The 26,435-nt window shown below is 37.4% G+C and overlaps 1 protein-coding gene across 3 annotated transcripts in view; it reads right to left on the reverse strand.

Annotated features, from left to right (window-relative positions):
• LOC113114762 (roundabout homolog 1-like) overlaps nt 1–26,214 on the reverse strand; it is a 260,076-nt gene extending 233,862 nt beyond the window's left edge. The window contains exon 1 of one of the 3 annotated variants that reach the window (XM_026281731.1): nt 26,048–26,214. The gene's annotated coding sequence lies outside the window, so the exon portion shown is untranslated. The remainder of the gene's footprint in view (nt 1–26,047) is intronic. The other 2 variants (XM_026281736.1, XM_026281738.1) reach the window with 2 other exon arrangements.
• Nucleotides 26,215–26,435: the final 221 nt, after the last annotated feature.

Here is a 26,435-nt window from a genome sequence, read left to right on the forward strand (position 1 = left end):
CAGTAAACATTCTCCCTGTCTCCATTTGGACTGTTTCCTGGCCATGGAGCTGAAATGGTGGAAGAGAGCTCTATCTGATTGAAGCAACCGGCCGCCTCATTGTGACACTCGTACCTTATCGTCCTTTATTTCCCCCAGTGTTCTGGCAGCCTGATAAAATTATTGTGCCTAACAACTGCATAATTTGCATGCCATGATGAGAACCATTTACCATGAACCAGACGGTCGAGTAAGAGTTGCATTTATTTTCAGCTCTTGCGTTATTTTCCCTCGTTCCCTCATTCATAAAACACTCAGGTCCGCTTCTTCCAAGTATTCTGTGGTGGACACAGGAGGGTCGGATTGAATTCTTCCAGATAATTGTGTCAGATAGGCAGCCAAAAGCGTCTTTCACAAGCGATCAGATAAACACCCAATTACCAGCGGTGAGATGCCACTGTCGGCGGGGCAGAGGGGGTGCACCGCACCAAGATGGCCTCCTCACCTGACACTCTTCGCCAATGAGTTTAGGCAGAGGAGACAGCTAAGAGTAATTATTCAATTCTGTTGATTAATGAATACAACCATTGAAGATAATGGAAGATTTATGTGTAGGACCTCCTCTTTCCAAATTACATGCACATGAATTGGGCCAATCAGCAACAAACAGACCTTAGCCTACAAAAAAATCGGTTTCTCCAGTTTATCTTTGCAAACACATCTTATTTAGGAGCAAGAAATGTATGTGCAAATCTGAAGCATTTCGGAGAAAGATGGTGTGTCAAATTCCAGCTTAAAAAAATGACCTAGAGACAATACAACAAATAATACAATAATAATAAAAATAATGAATATAATGAAATGATTATAATATTTATAATTATTTCATTTAAATGTAATTATAAAACTTAAATTATAAGTTTAAGTTATTATATATATTTATAATATTAAATTATAAATAGAACATATAAAAGGATACATAAAAATATGAAATGTCCTTGAAAGTTAATTTAAAATTATTAAGAAATAAATGTAATGAGACAATTTATTAATTAATATCTATTTACTAACAGTGATGAAAAAATATGCAATCTCCCATGAACCCATGGCTTAATCTGTGCCAGAACAAGCCGAATCCGGCACCTCCGAAATCCGATCCATCACCTGATTTTGGCGGATCCCTCTCCTCTGCATTTCAGAATGGCAGAGTATGGCAATTGCCATACCCTAGCCCAGTCAGGTGTGCCGTGAAAAACTATCCAAACTTCATATCTCTATTATAATTTGTTAGGTTTTTTTGTTTTGTTTAGTTTTTTAAAATCAAAATACAAATATTTAACCAATGATAATTATTAAAAAGAGCTTGTCAGTAAAACTTCATAACGCCACTGGATCCTCAAGCTCTCAGCGAAACCTTGTAACTTCACACCGTCTCCACTCAAATTGACGCACCGCGCACAGCCTGGAGGAAACACATCTCCGCTTTCGCGAAGTGTAAATAAATAGCTTATATTTGAATAGCACAGCATTTTCTTTACTCATACACCATGTCTATAAAGGTTATTTTTGAGTGTTTGAAGATCGGAGAAATAGGTTATTTGCTATTTAGCCAATCATTTATATCATGACATTTTGGCCAAGTGGATTTAATAAAAAGAAAAATTAAGCGCCCATATAGCAACGATGAACGTTATAAACCTGTAAAAGTTGATGAAAGTGTATAATGCGCTGCACTTGCCTCAGATGCGGCCAAAAAAAAGGTCTCCTCATTCAACATCACCGTCTGATAAAACACCAACACTGACGACGCAGTTTTGTTTAATTATTGACTTTTCTCCCCGATTTTTCTTCCCCCTGCATTTCAGTATGAAATTGTTTTATCAACACCCACAATAGACATCATATTGTGTGTATTTGGTTGCTTAGGCTAAACAAACTACAAAAAATAACGTTATAAAGCGTATAAAGCCGCCTCGCGAATAGCCTATTATATAAGCAGCTTTATACGCGCAAACTTTACAAAATACAGGCACATAATACAGCTTCTGGAGCTCGCAAGTAACAAATGGGTTAAAATGTGTGCAAATTATACATTTTTGTGACAATGCATTGACCTGATTAAATATAACTCTATTATACAGAGATTTTTCAAATAAAATCCCACAACTTTTTCTACAATTTTCAGGCCTGGAAATTGCAGTTTTAAAATCGCATGGCATTTCCAGGTTATTCATGACCTTACAGACCCTAAAAGCAACTGATGCATGCTATTAATCACTTAAACTGGTCTTCCAATGTGATTGCGTGAATGCTGCGTTACCTATCCCTTCTGTAATCATGTGCCGGATCCGTTACCCTCACTTTGTTTTCCGGGACCTCGCAATTTACAAATTAAGCACTGCATGAACCTTTCATTTAACCAAAAAGTACTCACAATATCCTGTCTGTCTCATCATGGCAACAACCCTGTCTCAAGATTACATCGGTCACCTTGCTGGTTAAATGTTGGAATTGCCCATTTAAAATATCCTTATCTGTCAATCACTAGTCCACAACCAGGCCCAAACCTCACCAACTCAGCTCTGTACTTAAATGGAAAGACCACAGAAATGTACAACAAGAAAGAGATGAAGACATTTCAGTTTTGAAAAATGCACAAGTGCTTTCTGCAGGAAAATGTTGGGTCTTTTGGTGTTCCCGTCTCTTTTCTTCTTCTGCTTCTGGAGTTTCTTTGTTTGCGGTGGGCGATGTGAACAAAGTCAACACCCATCCCGACCCTTCATGTACTGTTTTGAGGTTTGGCAGACACCCACTAAACTGTCATTTCCTTTACACACTGCTTTCATTTCGAACATGACATGACACCATTTCCACATGAATAGGTCTCCTCACATCTCACGAGGGTGTCTGGCGTGTTAAAGGTGGAGGCATATAGCAGGTAAATTATTGCAGGAAAGTGTTCAGAGGGCTCTGAGAAATCAAATGCACTTCAAATTACCTCTGACAACACCCACTGTTCCCTTCAGCTTAATCTCTCGCCTTTCATCTTCCTATTCCTGCCTTTGGTGCTCCCTGTAACTTCAGCCCAGGGAGCCAGATGCTACGGGAGCTGGGGAGGGGAAGGAAACATACAACAAAGACAGATACGGAATAGATATGGCAGGAGACTGTTCCTGTGATGCAGATGATGGTCTGCGATTGTTAAAAATCGAAATCATCCTCCATTTACATTATGGTCCAAATGGTAACAAAACAGAGATGCACAATATCATGATCTTTATCGATGCCCATTGCTGGTTTTTCCCCATGGACCACTGTTCTTATTTGGAAGGTAGCTGGAGGTTCAATTAGCCGAACCGAGACCTTTTTGAGGGAATAATGCAATGCTCCAACAGCCGACAGCCTTGCAATGCAATGCAAGCAATAAAGAGTGGAGCATTCTATAGTGGCACGCTTACGTATTCATTCCTTGTTCATGCTTTAGAGCTACAATGTGCACTATCTAGACACCACAGATGTCATCCCCCGGGACTATAGCCAGGACAGTGAGTAAACACATATTCGCCTATTGTTCATGATTTCCAGGCATTTCAGCAAAACCTCCAGCGCTGCATTTCCACTGGCCGTTCCTCCTCCCTGTTCATTAATTTGAAAGCAGGCTGTTTGAATTGGGCACCATTTAATCACATCTAGGAGCCATGGCCTAGAGGCAAACACAAATACTTCAACATAACCAGGGCTGGACACTTTAATTGAGAACGCCTTTAATATTACTGAATTCAGATTGAGCTATTCAGATAAAGACGTGGAGGTAGTTTAAAGGCAAGGTCTGTCATTTCTGCACCACTAGCATTACCAAACAGAATTGAACAAGAAGAATTGATGGTTGGGTCAGCCAAACAGACAGAAATAAACAAAACCACAGCAAGGGTTGAGTAAATGTTGATGTGTCAAACTGGTCAAGATGCTCAAACAAATATAAATATAAACTTATAAAATCTTTAAAATGGACTTAATATATTGATATGAATATGAAATACGAAAAGACACAGAAAAGATACTTATAAACATATATACAGTATAAATATTTACATTATGAACATAAAAAATAGACCTCTTGGAAAGTCAAAATCTTCCTGGGTCTGGCCAATTCAATTTCAAGTCACATTCATAAATTTGATTAAATTCTTCATTTTGCCCAAACATGAAACAAGCAACAGGGGTCAAAATTTTATTTTGTATTTTTTTGCATCCACTCTCAAATATTTGAGAACTTATTGTTTTTATCTATTTAATCAGTAGAATCTGTAACATCCTTTAAAAAAAAAATGCTCAAAGAAAAGTGGTACGATGTAAAACTCTTAAACATGTTGCTGGCATTCAATTTCCATGCACACTCTCCAACAAGCTCTCTGAATAAATATCAAACTGTTCGAACAAACACAATTTCATGCTCAGACATTCAGCCTTTCGATTATTGTAATCCGTTATCAGCTTGTGAGGCCGGTGAAGCCCGTGCTGCAGCGTGCGGCTCGTGGGGCATGGAGATGAGTTTGGAGGAGGGGGAGAAGCTTCTGTGCTACAGCTGCTGAATCATGAGCCACAGCTAGTCTTCTGGCAAAATTGCCCCTCAAAAAGCTGTTGAATAGACGAATTCGGATAGCAGGCATACTACAAACACAACGTCGGTATCCATTGTGTGAATGCAGTCAAGTGAGCAACAATGGAAAAGGAAAGAATGAGGCTTTGCGTCAGACGTGAGGACAATCTCCTTAAGTGACTGCTCAGCTGTTTTGCAGAGTCAATGTCATGTTTGTTATGGATGGCGCCGTTTGGCTTCCTCCATGCAGCTCCACCCTCGTAAAGATGACGGACAGGGTTTAAATTTCCTGTGTTTACAGTTCATTAATATTTCTGTCACTTCATTACAATAAAGGGATTAACCTGCGGCTTCGCTTTGCAGGAACGCCACACTGCCTCTTCCTCTCCGTGTATATTAGCTCCTGTCGGCCAGCAGGAGAGCACACACTAATCATGATGTGCTTGCACATGCTATGCGAGCACACACACACACACACACACACTCATTCTCAAGCACCCATTTCTCTCGCAGGACTGTGCAGAGAAAGATGGAAGAAGGGCAATGCGCTATGAATCTTGAGTGCAACCTAACACGGTGACAGGCCTTTGCTTACAAAACCAAGGTCGGAGACGTCAACCTGGCTGGGAGAGTTTTAACTAGAATTCAAACTATGGAAAAAACAGTGTTTTTGCTAAGGCAAGCATCTATTTACTGTTCATACTTTGAAAAAAAACACTATATGTAATGTACTACACTTTGGCATGTAGCTTAACTTGTTCAGAAAAAGTGTGCAATTACTTTTCTGAGTCATAAGGCTTACAATTTTTTTTACTTAACAGCGGATTTAAAATAAAATATAAAATAAAAAATTGTAAGAAGCAAGTGCATAATATTTATTTTCCGTTATTGGTGTTATTCTGGTACCTGGTGCTAATTTTCTTTATTATCTGACCATCCCTATTTAACTGGAAGCCTAACATTCAAGTTTTCACTGACTTTGCAAGATGGTGAACCTCTGACAGCAAGTTGTCCAGATGAAGACTAATAGCAGCCATAGCAAGAGAATGGCTGTTCCAAATCTGTGATTTCATATTGCATCTATACAATGTACCCTCATGTACACACAACTCATTCAAGTCCCCCAAAAAGGCTGGTTGTCCACTGAAGACAAATGCATGAGAGAACAGGATAATGCGGGGACTCTTAATGGGAAATCGGTTCAGCACTGCAGCTGGAATTGCTTGCCAGTTCAGAGCTGAACAGTGAAAGCATCTGTTTCTGCTTATACACGTCACTTATATGTGTTATTATTTCATATTTGTTATATATATTTGTGCATACTTTATTTTATGTGGAGTAGTTAGGTAAAGATCAAATGCAAACATAAGACAGAATGGCTCCAATCCTGATTCAACAGCTTTTAAATGACAAGCATGTACACCGACCATTGCACCACAGCTCCAACAACACATTATTTAACTCTACCACTCCATAATCTTCAGAGATGGAAATATGCAGTCAAAATCCCTGCTTGTGTTTACTGAAATCGATTATGAACCAGATAAACCACCTAACTCTTCATATATATTTATAGCACAACATCATTTATTAAAAAAATTAGCTAAGCCTGGTTAACAAGACACGCTGGGTATCCCTGGTGGAAATAATGTTTAAGATGTGATGGTGTCTGTGCATGCAAGCATCTTATTAGAGCTGCAGGCTGAGCCAAAATTACGATTAATTTTCTGCAAAAGCAATAGAGCGTTTCTGGTCGACGAGGAGGCAGACAGACCCGGCCACCGAAGGGACCGACCGTAGTTATCCGTCATTTGGTCTGCAGGTTCGTGGAGAAATTAAAAGCTGATTATATCCTGCAGGGAGAAGATGAAGACCGTGGGCCCCCCCTGGTCTGCAAGCTAAATTTGATGAATTAGACCCAACTGTCTGGCAAGAAGAAGGAGGGGGAAACATGACAGAGTTAAGAGCCGTCCTCCATCAAGACAGAAGCTACTGGACAATTAATTTGACTAAAAGCTCCAGGAACAACATTTCGTGCTATTTCGAACTTTAAGGCCTTCAAAACGTTCATAAATAAATTTAGATTTACGGCTGTAAGTCAGAGATCCACAACAAGGTATACATGAGAAACATTTCAAAGCCAAACATAAAACTATGAAAACTTGTTTCTGCCACAGAATACAATAATGAATACATAATTTTTGCAAGTTCAGATCTTTCTTTGTGAGGAAAAAAAGACAAACTAGACCTTCAAGAAAAAGCAAGAATGCAAAAAAAAAGCAAGAATTGAAAAAAAAAAAGAAGAAAAAAAAAAAGAAAAAAAAAACTATAAACTTGCATTTCCCCGGAAAAAAAAACTCAGAATTTTCAGATGTTTTTTCACAACTATGAGATAGAAACGTGCAATTCTGAAATATAAAAGATAAGATAAAAGTTGCAATTGTGTTTTAAATGTTTTATTCTATGGAGGAAACACAAACCAGAATTGCGAGATAAACTCAGAATTCTCAGAAAAAGTCAGAACTGCGAGATAAACTTGTTTATGTTTTTGGAAACTTAAAAGTGTGAGACATAAGCTCAGAATTGTGAGACAAAAAGTCAGAATTCTGACTTTATATATTGCTATTTTATATTTTGAATTTAGATTTTTGGGAATTGCAAGTTTACATCTCGCTTTTTTTTTTCTCAGAATTGCAAGAAAAAAATGAGAATGGTGAAATATAAACATAAAAATTAAATCTGAATTGCAAGATATGAACTTACAAAAATAAACAGAAACAGGCTTCCATACAAAACAACCAATAATTTGTCGCTATCGTTGATATAATAAATTATAGACAGACGAATTGTGGGAAAGACGACCTTCGAAAGCTGCATTTACTACAGCACATGCTTATCTTGATGTAGGACACGTGTGTGATCCTTCAACTGAAAGGAGGTTTTCCACATTATTGCTCAATTCAAAGGTGTCTGCGCCGCTCAGGCAGAGAGCGGGTCTTATTTGGAAGACGCCTGGGCTCTATTTGCCCATTCTGATTGGATCAGCAGGAGAAAGAACAAAGAACGCCGGCTTTCTATTGTGCCTCTTTGTATCCCAGATGTCAGAAGTCCAGCATGCAAACAATAAAGCTTCTGCTACACTGACTATGGCAGTCATTATCCTGAGCAAGGATCGCTGGTTTTGCCCCACTGCAATCATAACTCTAATTAAGAGCGATGCTTTGTAAGCACGGAGGTTGCACAATGTTAATTACCAGAGTACAGCACTGCGAACACATCTCTAAATGCCAGTTGTCATTGTTCTGCGCTGGTACTTGTCACCGTCCCGCCAAAACAACACTCGGGACGTCTTCTGAACGCTGGTGCTCACCGGAGGATGACATGTTCTGATTTAGAACAACTGACTGCCACTAAAAATATACAGTTTAATTTGCATACATGGCAAAGTGGACTTGTTAACTCTAGCTGCCATAGTTGAAACAAAGTTCAATGAGGTGCAAGAAACACCAGGAACCATCCAGAAAATATTTAGAAAATTGTTTTCAGTCTGTAAGTTCTAGCAATTCTTGTTTCTAGGAGATTTGGTTCTGGAAGATTACTCATAGGACCTCAGAGGAACAGAAAAAAACTAAGAAACTATCAAAAGATTTGTGTGTTTGCCATTATTAAATGAATCAGTAGTAAGTGAATTATCATAAGATGTAAAATGACAGCAAAGACATTTATTTAAAAAAATATTATTTTTAACTTTCAATTAATCAATTAATTCAACCCTCAACATCAACAGTGATATTGAAACTGGATTTCAATGCTGATAATAAGAAACATTTTGCTAGCAGCAAATCAGAATATTAGGATGATTTCTGAAGGATCATGTGACACTGAAAACTGGATTCTAAATTACATTTATGCATTTAGCAGACACATTTATTCAAAGCAACTTACAGTGCATTCAGGCTATACATTTTTTTTTTAATCATGTTATTATGTGTGACTTTTTGCGCAGCTAACGCAATGCTCTACCACTGAGCCACAGGAACAATGGATGATGAAGGAAATTCAGCATTGCATCACAAGAAAAAAAAAAATATATATAAAACAAATGAGGGCAGAAAGGGAATAGTATACCCAAAAATAAAAATAAATACTAATAATTTACTCACCTTCACAACCAGTTTAGCCTAACCTTTCTCCCATTTCACTCTAAAGGAGCAGAATGTTCAAGTGCCAATAAAGTGAAAGAGGATGATAACAGACAAGCTCTAAAACAACCAAAAAAAGACCATAAATGTTCCATAAAAGAAGAACTTTCGCTATATTCCAAGTATTCTGACTTCATATGATAGCTTTATGAAGACCTGAAGACCTAAAATAATGTAGATTCCTTTCATGGTGTTTTTAAGCAGAACATTAAACATTATGCAAAATATCTCCTTTTGTGTTTCGCTGAAGACAGAAAGTCTAGTTTGGAAAGACATGAGGGTGAATAAATGAATTTTCACTTTTGGCCGATCTATCACTTCAGCAGCCTTCACTGTCAGACAATGTTAACTCTCTGAATGCCATCATATTCCTATGCATGTAAAGTCACTGGTTGACAGTATTTTGCTTGATTGCCGGAGCTGAACCCCGCTCTCTGACGGCAGAACCATTTCGAAATCCTGAGGGAAATGTCACAGCGAACATCTCAGCCCTGACAATTAAACATATCGTTCATACACCATAATTACCACAGATCGACTGATTTGCTAAGCCCCTCAAATGAATTCGCCAGATTATTCACAAATAAATGACATCGCACTATCGGTATCAGTAAGCAGTATCACACAAGCTTAATTAAAGCTAATGCATTTTAATAACACCAGATATTTAGATTACACCTCCCATAAGCCTCAGCTAATTAGAAAGCTGATGTACAATTGACAAACACACAATTATTTAAGCGGCTACAGACTAACAGAGAACAGAACAGCTTTGGTTAGATATATTTTGCTTTTTGGCTTCAAAAGATGTGATATCCATGTTTAAAAAACCAATTCGGCTGGTTTGCAAACAACATCTCAACAGGCCTTTCCCAAATGAAATGCTCTCTATCAGATCAAGTGTTGCGTCCTCATTAAAAGCACCTGAGAGAGGAAGAGGGTACTTGCCATTCTAGTCTCCCACATAATTGTTCCTAACAAGCAATAATACAAAGGAAAACAACAGCCTGATTTGCATATCTGCGTTTATAAACAAAGCCCGCAGTCACACCTGAACTCTCGCTATTTCGCTCCAAGGGCAAAATTAGCTTTCCGCCGGTGTTCGTTGATGGTATATTATCATAAATTGGCTTATTAGTTGCAGGTTATTGAGCCAAGATAGTGTGTAACTCGCTGCATTTGTGTGGGAAATGAATCACATCTTAATGCGCTTTCGAGATCCGAAGATTAATCAGAGGAGACCGCCCGTGGATGTGACTGCTTTTTTGAGAAGGCCACGATGAGCTAAAGTCAAACGGAATGCTGCAAGTCAAGAGAGGGCAATAAAAATGCAGATTTCAAGTCATTCTTTATTTTATATTTAAATTGTTTGTAAGAGATCCTGGTCTTTCATGTGGCTGTGTGATTTTTAGAAATGGATTTCAAAGCGGTGTTGATAATAATAAGACTTGAATGAAGTTGGACTGCAAGCTTTGGGTCATGGAGCAGGTCTAAGAAAACCACATTAGTATGGAAGAAGAGATGCGGGAGCAGAGGTCAAGGATATTTGAGCCTACACATGCACTTTTTCCCTCTTTTTGAGATCATTTGTTGTACATAATTCATGTACAGAGAGTCTAGGTGGATGCCAGTGAAGTGTGAACAGCATTTCAAGGCACCTGATACAAAATGTATATGTACTTATAACATAATCGGAATCAGAAAAGTGGCTTGAAAACTGAAAAGAAATGAATAGTTGACCAAATATGAAAATTCTGTCATAATTTTTTTGCCCTCATCTTGTTCCAAACCTGTACACTTTAAAAAAATAAAGGTTCTTTACAGGCATCGATGGTTCCATGAAGAACATTCAACATCCATTCCATTGCACATACTGTTCTTTACAGTGGAAAAAAGGTTCTTTAGACAATTAAAATATTCTTCACAAAAAGATTTTTATTTATTTCTTATATGAATGGTTCTTATACTGCATCACTGTAAAAACCTATCTTTGGCACCTTTATTTAGAAGATTATGATGTTCTTTCTTCTGAATAGAACACTAAAGAAGATTTTCACTTGGAATACTTGGCATAAGCAAACACATATCACCAGTTTGACATCAAATATGCAATATGCCACGTTTACAAGTTAAAGTCCTGTCTGTTCCTTGCATAAAGATATTGTATGGCTTAAAAAATGTAGTGAACAGGATGTATGGACTGCTTTTTTGGTCCATTTTCTGGTCTAACTTATGCTTTCGTTGAATGAGAAACAGCCTGCAATATTCAGCGAAACATCTCCTCAGAGTCATAGAGGTGTGGATTGACATGACTGTTAATAAATGATGACAGAACTTTCACATTGGCTAAACTATTCATTTAAGATTTGGTTGAAGCAAACGTGTTTTCACCTGGCCAACTGTGGTTTTATATTCAGTCGATAAATTTGTCACTTAAATTCCCATTTTAAAAAATAAATTTTGATCTTCTTTTGTGTTCTCAATTCATTTCTGGGCACTTATTTCTCATTAACCGAATCAGAGACCCAAATATCCACCTTTCTGCTGCTGTATTTGCTTTAACAATTTAATTAAGCATTTAAACATTTTCTGCTAGACCTGTATGGCCACATGAACTGTTTAAATAAAGAATTAACTTTAATAAGTAAAACATATCTATATCTTAAGGAAACTTCGTTATGATGCATTTCCAAACGCAACCTTGGAGGATCAAATCAAATTGATGCAAAATGAATGAAACGATCAATTTGAAACATGATTAAAAACGCCACCACAGATCAATGCGCCTCGATTTCCTATACACAACACACACACTGCAAGCTGCAAGACTTTTGTTATTGCTGCTACTGCTGTTGTTGTTAATATCATTATAGTGTTCTTTCAAAGCCAACGAAACAAGAGTATCTTCCTTGACAATAAGAATCAGGACAAAAACATTTGACAAGGTATATATATGTCTTCATGTGTCCATTTATTTCTCCAAAGACAAAAGCAAAAAATTACAAAGATATGAAATGAAATGACCCATAGGGTTACTGATATACAGTGTATGACCCCTGCCCCCTTCATTCTTCACATCTCTCCTTATGTCCACCTTTCAATGAGTGCATTAGACGTGTCCAGAGGCGAGCGTCCTGCTTAATGTTCCATCGGGTTATTTTTCTTTTGCTTTCAATTACAAAGACACAGCGGCAACCAAACTCTTTCTTTAAGAAGCCACCACACACACACACATTTCTGTCTCCTGCAGGTTGATACAGATAGATATGCCTCCCTGTCGAGTCTGAATCTACATTAGGTCATTTCAATAAGTGGAGAGGCCCCGAGGCATTGGTCAGGAGCTGGGGTGGAGGCAGGCCTCCATCCGTCTTAGTTTCACTCTGACTTGCTGACACACAGGCAGACGGATGGGGGGCCGGTGTAGCCAATCTCAGTTGTGTTTGTTATAATACTACATTAAGGGGCCTAATAGAGCATGTCAGGAAATATTGAAAGCATCACAGAAGGCAGAGGGCTTTGCTAAAGTATGTTGTGGATGAAAGGATTCTTTTGTTGTAAAGAACTTGGGGGAGGGACAACAGGAATGACTTCAAGGTGAATACTGACCTTGGGGATCTATGGTGGGCCACTTCCTTTGGTAAACAGGTGGAGGGTGTGGTTTTGGGGGAGTGGTTCTGGATAAAGGCGTGGCTTGATTTTATCCATCATCCATAACTGACTTTACTTTACGCAACATCAGACAGCAGTTGTGTTAAAAAAAGACTCGCAATTTCATTCATACATACATTTCTGCCATATGTACATCAATTTGACATAGACACCCCTGATAAGCTACTACTCAATACATTGTAGAAACGTAATTGTAATTTTCTTTAAAGCTGCTTTGCAACGATTTGTATCATGAAAAGTGCTATAAAAAAACATGAACTAAATTAAAATATAAATGACAATTGAAAACATACAAATAAAAGCTAAAATTAATAAATACTATAATACACTGATATCAAAATCAAACTCAAAACAAAAATCATAAAAATGGTTTGCACACTGAAGTCAAATATATTTTATATTTGCAAAATGGAAAAAAGTGCAATGCATTGAAGACTAAACAACAGGAGAAAACATTGCAGTCCATTGCTTTCTTCCTCTGTAATCAAATCAAACCTATAAAATAAATTTTTGGCTATTTTGTTCGCCAATTTCTGTACAGTGTTTATCAAAGAATACTGTGTCATTATTTTAATTGATCTTTCAAAAAGTTTTGGTACAAGCTAACTTGAATAAACCTTCCTCTAAATGGCTTGTTAAACAAAACAATAACTTTATATTCTGGCCAGACAGTCTCTTGGCTAGAATAAACTCCAAATAGGGCCAGACTAAATGTCGCGAGCCAAAGTCTGGCTACGTGACACTACTGTACTGTTTACAGAGGTGTCGCTCAAAACACAGCACTGTCTCGAGGGGGAGGCTGGCCAGTAGTAAAATAATAGCATCCCTGCCAGAGCCTTCTGGGATAGGTTGGGTGATGTACACCGGGGGTAATTACAGACAAATGGCAGGATGGTCCCATCAACTCACTCTGAGAGGAAAGAGACAGAGGGGGGCATTAAAACCAACCATTAACAAATAGAAATTGATGTCTGTCCAGAACCTCAGGGTAGTGGACTATTTGTCAGACAGCAGAACATTCATTATAATGACAAATTATGAGTAGCAAGTGTCATATGATGTTCCATTGAGTGAGAAAGGAGAAATATTGGAAGTGTCCGGGATACAATCAAGTATCTTTGTGCCGGAGCCAAAGATGGATGGAATAACAATTTTACCCACAATCCTCACCTGACCTTTAACCCAAACCTTTGTTCTTTGTTAGTCTCTGATTTAAACTCTCATGCAAATGACCTGAGAACAATTTCCAAGTCATTCAGTCACTCACCTACACTATTGACAAGTCACATCAATAACCTAAGGACCCATATTCATCTGAATGAACACTCTGATCTGGATGCATGCTCCTCGATTTATCTTCTTTTGTCTTTATTTGAAAACCAAAGGGGATCGAGTCTTCTCTGTGGCAGCCCCATGTCTTTGGTCACCCGTTGAACATTAGATCAAGTGACTCATTAGATAGTTTTAAATCAATGTTGAAAACACATCTTTACTCTGTGGCATACTGTACAGTTGCCCCTAGCTTTTGTCAAATTGTGTTGTTTTTGTTAAAAGTCTCTAATGCTCAGCAAGGTTGGATTTATCTGATCAGAAATAGTAACAAATATATAATATTCTCAAATATAATTACAATTTAAATAACTGTTTTCTTTTTAATATATATTTAAAATTGTATTTATTCCCACTATGCAATGCTGAATTTTCAGCTTCTTAACTCCAGTCTTCAGTGCGAGATGATCCTTCAGAAATCATTCTAATATGTTGATTTGGTGCTCAAGAAATAGTTGTTGTTATTATCAATGTTGAAAACAGTTAATATTGTTGTGAAATAACATTTTCCTTTTGCTTTGAAATTTTTGTAATATTATAAATGTCAATTTATTATTTATTTACTGTCACTTTTAATCCATTTAATGTCCCGTTGCAAAATAAAAGTCTACATTTCACAGTTTCACAGTCCAGTGTACTGATTTCAAACTTTTGAACATTGATGCATGAAAAAATGTTAGCTCAACTTACGAAATGTAGATTATACAAGGGATAATGTGCTGTTAGTTAGTTATAAATAAAGTTTACTTATTTCAATAAATAAATCTCTTCGGGGTCTTATTTCACCCTGAAGGGATTTATTTTGTAAATGACCACGTGACTACATTATTCCACTTAATTTAGCAAATTAAATAATTAAATTACATGAAATATTGTGTTAAAATAATTGTACTCTATTAGAAGAAAGAGACCACGTTGAGACATTAAAGAATAAAACAGCTGTCTAATCAGCATTTTAGGACGAATCAAGCATATTGTTAATTTTGGCAGGTCATGTTAGTCAAGCTTGCATTGGCTGACTTTCAGCTGATCCGTGTGTACCTATAGGAATTTGACACCTATCACAGCATTCCTAAACAAGTCTAATCAGTGTTATACAGCAGCTTTATTGCTTGCTCTGGAGCAAATTACTCTCCTCCATCGCCAGCTCCTCCTTTCGTCATTAAATAATACACTAAAATGTCACTAAGAAGAACATAAATGATATCTGCTACAATCAAGTATTCCCAACAAAAATAGTTTTGTGTAAACATTTTACTTCATTCTGTCCCACCATATATGAATGTTTGTGGACTTTCTCTAGATAAAAAGTCAATACATAAAAGTTAGCTGCATTTTACACATTTGTTTTTTGTTTTTTTTGGTGCATAAAAATATTTCAAGTCATTTGCAGAAAAGTTTTATAGAAATTAAAGAAGTCCTTAAATGAGTTACCAACAAAATTTTACCTGTTAAACCCAGCAGCTGAATAAGGTATACATCTGACTGCCCATTGTTCTTTAAGTATCGCTGACCTTGAGGAAAGTGTGTGTTGAGTGGTTTGGATTTGATGGATGACTTATCAGTTTGCAGAGTACACCTGTCACATCAAACTCTATTGTCTCAAATAAAACTGTGATTCACTGCCATGGCCATGTTAGCATGTGACTGCAAGCGGTGGATGAAAGCTGAAGCATCACTGTAAGTCTAATTTCAAAAACGCCAACCCAGCAACAAAGAGCCTAACCGAGTTTTGATCAGATTTGTGAGCAGACATTTAAATGGAGATCAAATTGGCAGCCAGAATCCAAACTCAGTCACTGGTGAACAGTAAATGGTATGGATGCAAAACATGCAAGCGGGTAACTAAGAAGCAACTGACCACAAAACCCAGTATGCAATGTTTGAAGGCTTTGTAGAAACCAGTTGCCATGCCAACAAACTGGGGAAAAAATAATCACAGAACTAGATCGCTTTCATTTGCAAAACAAACTGGCACAGCGACTAGTCAAAGTGTCTCCTCAAAGCAGGCAGTGGCAGCAAGTCAGCTAGTTAAGATTTGGAAAACAGTGTTTATCATTTATAATTCAGAGTTAATGTTCAGTGCATTGCTATTATGACAGCTGATCATTATTGCAGCAGTTAGGACATTCATGAGCACCAGTTGGCAGAGCTATTGTGTACTCATTGAGTTTTCCATTAATAATAAGAAAGATGATATGCAAATATTTACTCTAAGCCAAAAAGAAAGAGTCTGGCTTCAAAATGTAATCGGTGGAGATTTATGGAGCCAGAAGAGTCTCAATAAAGATAAATGCACACACTACATTCACATATGCACACACAGGATTCATAGATGCACACACATGATTCATAAATACACACACAAGATGCACAAATGCGCACAAAATTCACAAATGCACACACAAAATTTAAAAAGCACAGAAGATTCACAAATGCATACAAAATTCAGAAATGCACACAAAAATCAGAAATACACACACAATTCAGAAATGCAAACAACATTTACAAATGCACTCAAGATTCACAAATGCACAGGACAAGATTCACAAATGCACAGGATAAGATTCAGAAATGTATTTCTGATGCACACACACATATATCTTGATTCACAAACTGCTTGCGGTCTGTGAACTTCACTGCATTTGTGTGTGAATTTTGAGACTCCCCTGACTTGGCTTGACACACAAATGCTTTTTTTTAAACAGGGAATGATCAGCAACCAATCAGATATCTCCCTTCTTTTAGCCAATCACAAGAATGCACCCCATGTGGGGAGGATTGTTTACTTATAAGCCAATCACATGAACTGTTCACACAGCAATTGTATTAAATTGTATGAAAATACAGATGTTTAGATTACAATTCAGGTTTATTTTTTATTATTTTTTACTAAATATAAATTTAAAAATGTCTCAATACATATAGCCCAGTGACTGCAGAAAAAAAGTTAACCATGGATTCATAAATTTGCAATAGGCAATTATTTCATTTTATTGAAATATTTTAATGAAAGTAAAAAAAAAAAAATGTTTAAACCTTTTTGAATATTTAAATATATCTAAATATTCTTTTGGATGCAATATAGAAGTCACTTTAATTATAATATTCAGTCCCTACATGAACAGAGAGTCAGTGGTCCTCTGCGAGAGGAAAGTGGCTCTCTGGCTGCGAAAAGTGGGTCTCCGGCTGTCGTTCGCTTAGGAAAGTGAGTTGATCGCTGCGTGAGGAAAGTGAATCGTTCGCTCAACTTCGCTGCTTGAGGAAAGTGAATCGTTCGCTGAGGAAAGTGAGTCGCTCACTGGGTGAGGAAAGTGAGTCGTTCGCTGCGTGACTCGTGAGGAAAGTGAATCGTTCGCTGAGGAAAGTGAGTCGCTCGCTGGGTGAGGAAAGTGAGTCGTTCGCTGCGTGACTCGTGAGGAAAGTGAGTCGTTCGCTGCGCAAAGTGAGTCGCCGGCTGTGTGAGGTAAGTGAGTCGTTCGCTGAGGAAAGTGAGTCGTTCGCTGCGTGAGGAAAGTGAGTCGTTCGCTGATTGGCTTATAAGTAAACAATCCCCCACGTGGGGTGCATTCTTGTGATTGGCTAAAACAAGGGAGATATCTGATTGGTTGCAGATCATTCCCTGTTTAAAAAAAGGCATTTGTGTGTCGAGCCGAGTCAAGGGAGTCTCAAAATTCACACACAAATGCAGTGAAGTTCACAGACCGCAAGCAGTTTGTAAATCAAGATATATGTGTGTGTGCATCAGAAATAAATTTCTGAATCTTGTCCTGTGCATTTGTGAATCTTGAGTGCATTTGTAAATGTTGTTTGCATTTCTAAATTGTGTGTGTATTTCTGAATTTTGTGTGCATTTCTGAATTTTGTATGCATTTGTGAATCTTCTGTGCTTTTTAAATTTTGTGTGTGCATTTGTGAATTTTGTGTGCATTTGTGTATCCTGTGTGTGTATTTATGAATTATGTGTGTGCATGTATGAATCCATATGTGCATATGTGACTGTAGTGTGTGCATTTATCTTTATTGAGACTCTTCTGGCTCCATAGAGATTTGATTGCAGATGACTTGAAGATATCCCTAGACCAAAATTAAGAGACTGTACATGATACCCGACAGATAAACCCATAAAAATCAATAATTCTATCAAAGTTGCAACATAATATTAGTATTGGATATTTCTGTCACAATATGTTAAAGGGTTAGTTCACCCAAAAATGAAAATTACACCATGTTTTACACACTAAAGGCATCCGAGGTGTATATGACTTTCATCTTCCAGACTAATCCAATTTGAGTTGTTTAAAAAATTGTCCTGGCTCTTTCAAGCATTAGAATGAGGGGAGGTGGGTGTTTTTGTTCAACGATCCAAAAGTAGTTAAATAAAGTGCATACATTCATATTAAAACCTGCATCACATGGATCCGGGGGGGTATATATATATATATATATATATATATATATATATATATATATATATATATATATATATATATATATATATAAAATCCACATATAAAATGATATAAACAGTTTTGAATGAATAACTTCCGCCAACTGCCGTACCCTCGTTCACGAAAGACTGCCTTTCCAAAGGATGAGGTAGGACAAAGTTTCCTTACTTTGATTACTTTTAACCAGTCTTCTTTCTTTACAAATCCTCTTTTTGTGCTTCTAATGTGTGACCAGCATTTTGTTTTTTCTCTCTCCATCGCGCTTCCGTCCGTGTGTGTGTGTGTGTGTGTGTGTGTTTGGTGTGGTCTGCTTTCAAACTGCCCTTTTTGCAAGTGAACCAGAAGTTGTAAACAAAACCACATTTGTGCTAAGGTCATCCATTCTTGGACAGAAATTCTTAAGCTGGAAAAAGCAGGAAGTTCTAAAACGGGCTAATAATGGAAATCTTTTATAGTACAATTTTTATTTTTTCACTAATCTGGTGATATAAGTTAACGCAATATGAAGAAACTTATGAGATCACATGAGAAAGTTTCATCTAGTTGTAATCAGGATTTTGTGAAGACGAAGATGTGCTGCAATGTATGCCTACCACGCCATGTTGACTGTGGCACTGCGCAGAAGACAGATAAGGTAAAGTTTTCATTCATAGAGATCTGTGGGGTGCGGTGGGCGATATAATGGTAGACATGATTAACTCAAAAAAGACGCAGTGCTTTCTGCAATTGGGCCGGATTGAGGACGGGTCATGTTCACACCTTAAACAAACCACACTAGAGTTTGTTTAGAACCACCTCGTCAGCTGGGTCTCGGTATGGTTGTTTTGTCCGCACTCGAGTGCGACTGCTGTTTTCACACCTGCCCAAAAAATCTGCACCAAAGGAAGAAATTAACTTGAGTTTGATTCAGTCAAACCAAACAAGACAGGTGTGAATAGGTGTGAACACCTACAAGCGTTCCAAGCATTCTGATTCACTTACCTACCTGCCTGTCAACATAAGTATTTGCATACCTCTGTTCACGCTGTTCTCGCAGACAGGATACGTTTTCCAAGATCTCTGCACCTTTATTTCTGCTTCTTTACATTCAAACACAGTTCCACTATCTCAGTTCAAAATCAGGAATTGAACTGGAATTCTCAGGTATTCTCAATTCTGAATCTGAACACTTAAGTACTGTAGATCCTGGTAGAAATACTGTCTAGCAGACGAGTTAAGCCTTGTTTGACACATTTACTGTGGCGTGAAGCACAAACCACCGTAGACGGCACACAAATGCACGGAGCAGTTTACACCCAACGTTTTCTCAGAAATGGCACATAACAGTACAAACAAAATATAAGCTGTTCTGCAAGAAGATCAGAAGAAGAAAAAATATTTTTTGACTAATCCCATTTGAGCTATGAATATAAATTGAACAGCCTGTTAAGGAGAAGTGGGCTATTAATTTGATAAAACAGGTGAATTAGTTTAATAAATTTGCAAGTCAACAGTAAAGATTTGAAGGTGGGCCTACAAAGAAAAAGCATAGCAAACAATGCATTAAAACTACTCTGAACATCATCTAATTTTACAGGAGGTGCAAACAAACAGTTGAGGAAACAATCAGCAATTATAAACACATTCAAAAAATTCAACATCATCATGCACAACTAGTCTGTTATGGCAGAGTTCACTCTGCCAAAACTGCATTACAATAATCACCATTTTTATGGTAAAACTGACATTTTTAATGACTGACAGAATGAGAGACGTCATTGAAAGAAGAGTGGCTTCTTTCAATTCGTGCCTGAGTGTAGAAAGAGAAAAGCACCTACTGAAGTGACCATTTGAAAAGACCCCCTCCCTCCCTCACCACCCACCTCCCCCTCCAGAGACCGAGATGAGAAGCGCTGGCTGTACTTCACATGGACCACAGGAAAGTCCTGACTTAAAAAGCACATTTAAGAACCAGTGAAGATGAAAAACACCCCAATTATCTCCCCAACCCCCCGCTGAGCCCCAAGCTGTTTTATGACATTAAAACCTGCTAAATTATGAAACACCACATGGCTGAGGATACAAATGAAAAAAAAACGGGGACTTCTTTTTCAGAATGGTTAGTGTTTGTAGGGTGTCCGCTGATGCGGTTATGATATTCTCAGTGCTTAGTGTGATGACTTTGCAGTCACATCCCTCACGGTGATGCTGTGGGGTGCACCAAAGGCGGATAATGACTTAGATATGTCAGCTTAGAGATTTCATACAATATGTGCTGAAGATTTTTTATGAACTATGAAAGACATAATGAGCATTTGTTAAATTAATTCCAATTAATTAATTATTAATTTGTATGTATTAACAACTAATTGCATTGGATTTCATAATGTGACATTAAAAAATGTTAATTTCTGCTAAGGACTGCACTGGGGTTACTGGAGTTCGCCCAATAATTAAAATTAAAAATGATTCCCCCAATATCAATGCCAACCATGCAAGTACTATTTTCCTATTTTCAGCTAATTTCTACACAAAAATTGTTAACCCATGACTTTGCCAGTGGCACTGCTAGTGGCATGCTCAGTTGTTCTGAGTATGTTCAAAAAGCTCAAAAACAAGAAAATAATACAAAAATGCACCATAAAATTGGACAACATGACCTGTGCCCTATAGTCCATGTTTTTTTCGGATGCAAAGCAGACATTTTCTAGTCCTTTTTTGCAGACTTCATAGTCTTTTTTTGCATTCACAGTCTTTATTAACCATCTGGATGGAAAATATCAACACTACCATTCAACTGTCAAGTGACAGTAAAGATATTTACATTATTATAAATTTTTTTTATTTCAAATAAAACTGATAAAATGAGTTTTATTTGATGAGTTGATGAGTCATTTGGTGAGTTGAGCAAACATTTCTTCATACACCATATTAAAAAAAGAAAAAATAAATGTTCACTTTTGTTCTGCAGCGATACATTAAATTGATCAAAAGTGACAGTAAATTTAAGTAACATTTATTTTACAAAATTTTTTCAAAACAACACGTTAAAACTGTTTTCAACATTGATAATAACAAGAAATATCTATTGAGCACCAAATCAGCATATTAGAATGATCATGTTATAGTGATGACTGTAGTAATAATGCCGCAAATTCAGCTTTGCATCATGGACACAAATTACATTTTAAATATATATATTATTTAAATTAAAGTTTAATAATATTTCACAATATTTCTGTTTTCAACCATATTTTTACCAAATAAATGTAGCTTTGCTGAGCATTAGAGATTTTTTTTTTTTTTTTTTATTTTAGCAATGATGCACTGACTTGTTCAAAAGTGACAGTAAATAAATAACAACATTTATTATTTTACAAAAAGTAAATGCCATTCCACAAAAATATTAAGCAGTTAAGCATTATCAATAAAAAATAAGAACTGTTTCTTGAGCAGCAAATCAGCATATTAGAATGATTTCTGAAGGATCATGTGACACTGAAGACTTCAATAATGATGCTGAAATTTCAGCTTTGCCACCACAGAAATAAATTACATTTTATAACAGTTATTTTAAATGGTATTAATTTTTCACAATATCAATGTCTTATTGTATTCAAATGAATGCACCCTTGGAGGTTTCTTTAAAAAAAACAGAAGAAATGTAGAAGTAGAAGAATGTGTACTTTCTTATAACTACAACTAGGATACCTGGCCACAATGAACACTAACATTCTGTTTGCTTGTTTAAGGTCTTGATAGAACATGTGCCTCTTCTCTGCATCAGGGTGAGGGCTACGATCTGTCAGGTCTTCCCACCAGATTACACACTTACACAAGGGTCACGAAACTGGGTCTCTGACATCTGTCACGCACATGGGGTTTCCTGCGGACAGCGGTACAAGACAGGAAACAATTCAAGCAAACCTACCCAGAGGACATCTGATCACATCCACACGCGCAACAAATAATCTATCTCCAGAATTCCCCAAAGACAGAGAGCGACTGAAGAAGAGAGAAAGAGAGCGAGAACGAGATTTATTAACAGCCATGGGCTATTCAGGTCTGCGGTTGTTCAACGATAAGTCCGCTGATAACCAGTCATTTCCTGAGAACAGACCATACAGTGTGCACCGCTTTTGTGGAATTGCAAAATTTCCATTTCCAATTCTAAATCCTTAGACACTGTATGATATTTAACCCCCACGGTCCGGGCCAGACCGTATCAGCACGTCCCCACTGGCTGCAGCACGCCAGCCAAAATCCAATTTCTGTGATAAGCTTTAGATTTGCCGTGAGGACTGGAGTTACGTTCCTCTTTGGATTGTACGCATTTATCCAAGAAAAGGGCAACAGAGACGGATCAGAAGTGGCAAGGGGCATGGCGGCCACGTGGGTGTGGTATGCAAGCACAGACAGCTGTAGAATGATGATACAATTCATGTTCACCCTCATTCACTCAAGAACCACCTCTTGATTTCCAACCCCTGATCCCCAAACGCAGTCCCTGACCAGCACTGGAGAAACCACTTATGGGCATAAACCACATGCTATGGACTTGAGATAAGCTAAAAATTGGCAGTTTTCGTCCATCAGAGGTTAATATGGTTTTACGCAAAGAATCTGTGCATGCAAAGAATAAATCACTTCCTTATGGACACTGTCAATGAAAAAAGAGTTGAAGGCACACAATTAACTATAATTGGTGTTTTGCTTTAAGCATCTATCCAATTTGACATTTTTTCCCACTACAGTAGTACAGGATGCAACATGTGAGCATTTCAACAGTTGGTTCTGTTTACTGTGGTTGACTGATTTGTAATTTGCAATGGCAATTTTCAATAATGATAATAAAATCTAGAAAGCATGGCCTAACACCAACATATATACTACTGCTCAAAAGCTTGAGATCACTAATACTTTTTTAATGAACACATTTTTTTTTTCAGAAAGGATGCATTAAATTGATCAAAACTGACAATAAATATATTTATAATACAATTAATTAAATACCTTTAAAAAAGAAATCTTATATATTAGGTTAACACCCCTAAATTTATAAAGTGATAAGAAACCCAATTAAAAAAAAACTACTGGGTGGTGCCACATTGACCAAAACTGCACTACATTTTTTAAAGTGATTGGCAAAATGACTTTCGTACACAACAGTCATTATTCTGAAAAGCACATGGCTAAAACAGCAGTCGAAAAATATAATGTCTGTCAGGGTTGATAGCTTGTACAAAAAGGAAATAAAAAAAATAATCAAAATGCATAAAAAATCTCAAAATGGCCAATAATATAAGAGACATGGGGTCTAAATTGGAAAATCACCATTACAATTAAACCAAAGTGTCAAGGGTCTACACAAAATTGTTCAATTACAACATCGTTTTGGCTGAGTAGTGTATGTCAGATTACAAAATGATATTTCCAAACACCACCAGCCAAGCAAAGTCTGTTCCGTCACGCATTTCCTGTCAGACCTCCTGCGGACATACAAACAGTGGAAAGAAGGAAAATGAGATAAAAGATGAGATGGCAATCTAGCGACTTTGGCTCTGGTCCAGACCTGTCCATCGAGCAACGCTGTCTAGAAATTGTCATGCCAGGGAAGAACTCACTGAGGTGAATCACATGACATTATGGAGGTCACGCATGGGTCCAGTCACCTAAAGAGCCCAGATACAAGCAAGGAATAGAGTATTTTACAGACCACTGCTCCACCTGCTTCCTTCAGAACCCTCAAATTCAGTTTTTAATCGAAACCCATGAGTAACACAATTCATAGGACTTAAAACTTTTCACACTTTACTGGGCTGCCAAAGGACCCCTAGGGAGGCACCAAAAAAGGGCACCAAAAAGTACTTTTTTCATCAAATGAAGAGTGTGCTGGAACGTTGAATTTTAAATTACAGCACCTGGTTGGATAACAACGCTAAATGAGATCAAATTGACAGCCCAAATACCTTAGAGACCGTATGTCTTGCGTGGTTCACACATGCAAATGTCATGAGAGGCTATAGAATCACTTTGGAGGCATCTGTTCCACTATTTTTTCTCCCCTCAAAGCATGAATTGTTTCATACTCTCACATAGAAAATGAAACGTTGATGTCTGATGAAGATGCCTTTCATTCACTGAAATTAGAAAAGACTCACAAAGGCAAGGCTCAATGTCTCTTCGCCATCGATTTTAAATGAGACTTGATTACATATACAATGAACTGTAGCGGGTCATGCTTTTTGCAATTTGAAATATTTTCAGCTTTATTGAAAGACCGCACAGAGTTGATTTCTCTTGGGCATAGCGCAGCATAGTACAAAAGACTATATTACAATCACTGGATTAAACAAACGTGGCACGTTGAGAGCGATGATTAATTCATGGAGGTATTCTCCATTTCATACATTTATGAAGGACGTTAGCCGTTAAAAATACATTTATGTATTCCAAGCACACCTGGCTCTTCTTTGAAACTTTCAGCAGGGGACAGCTCTCACTTCCACACACAGAGGACTGTTCTCATGCTCTGTCTGGGCTTTTACAGACACCAAGCCCCTTTTAATAGCTCAAAAATAGACTGATGTATCAGATTGCTATCTTAGAATTTAACAAGGAGAGAAATTTCAACCTCAAAACAGGAGTTCATATATTGGAAATTTCTCTGAATGGGCTAAACACATGCATGCTTTCAGCACCAGAGTCAGCTCCCAATTTCATGAGCTCAAGACATGAGTGGTCTGAGAGATCCGAACCCCTTTAAATAGCTTAAAAAATTATAATAATATTTATATATCAGTTTAACACCACTAATTTTATGATAAGTAATTTGAAACCTAATTTAAAAACCCCGTGCCAAAGCTATATTTTTGGTTGGTGTCACAGAGACCACACATGCATTGAATTTAAATGGATGTTATGATGTGTTCTTAAAGAGATCAAATTGAACAAAAGCTTTCAAGAGTGACTATTTTGAAAAGCGCATGGCTATTCTGTGGTGAAATTGCAGGCTTGAGTTTTAATTATGTCTGTCTCTTGGGGTTTAATTAGTTTAGAGGAAAAGATCTGAAAAATTACAGAACATGTGGGTTAAAAAGGCTGATCGCCAATAAGCTGTGTGATTGTACGCTGTTTCAGCAGTCCACCATTCTGCTCAGTGCAAGTCTAAGCAGAATTCTGATCTCAGGGCCAAGAGTCTCTAGTCCACTTTCCCTGCAGAAGCAATTAGACTTTCAAATGGACTGAAATCACAACTGTCTCTCCGATCAAATTATTGCAGGTAAAGTTTAAAAAGCTTGTATTATCATGCTGTATGATCTGTATAGCTGGCCAATTATCTATATCTGTATCATGCATAGAAATGGTTCAGTTCATCCTATATACAATCATATAAAAAAGCACATCTAAGTCAACTGCTTATATATATTCCAAGTCCAACAATCCAACATTAATTTAGCGCACAAGAAAAGTGAGATGCAGAAAAGCTCTTTAACCTCTTAAAGGTAGGCTAACTAGACATTTTCTCTTTCAATCCAGTGTACTTGTCTTAAAAGCAGCATTAAATTATCTGCATCGTTCTTAAGGCTGATACATACAATAAATTCTAACACACGAGGGCATCTTCATCTTTAATTCTTAATTAGATTTAGCCCTCTCTGTTGCATGTAATACATATATCCACTAGAAAGTTCCCTTATGCACAAAACCCTTCAGGCTGAATAAGACACTTTGCATTAAACTTCTACTCAAAAATCATATCCAAATACAAGAAATTATGCAAGCTGACTGAAAGCTTTTAGTGCACAAAACGCAAATATGAAAAGAGAAACTCTTACCCACTTTCCTGATCACAGACGATGCTTGATAATTCCAAGAACAGAAGTCAAACTACTCTTCCATCTCTCCAACGAGCCGTGCGTAACTTTCCAATGGATGGTCAGCACCTGGAAATTTAGATGCGCTGGGAAACGAAGGTGAGCTTTAGTTTACGGCAGCTCAGCCACACACAGAAAAAGAAGCGAGACGAGCACCGGAGTGTACCGGTGGTTAGTGTTCTCACGCGCTGCTGATGCGGTGCGTGTGCGGTAAAGCATACAGATCTCTCCTCCACGCGCTATCACTGCGCGCGCTGCTGCTGCCCCGGGTCCTAAAGCTGAACCGCAGCGCCACTCAACTTTAAAGAGTTCTTTTAAAATCACTATATGTCTCCATCCTTCATTCCTT

The sequence above is a fragment of the Carassius auratus genome, chromosome 15, assembly GCF_003368295.1.
Source record: "Carassius auratus strain Wakin chromosome 15, ASM336829v1, whole genome shotgun sequence".
Classification (NCBI taxonomy): Eukaryota; Metazoa; Chordata; class Actinopteri; order Cypriniformes; family Cyprinidae; genus Carassius; species Carassius auratus.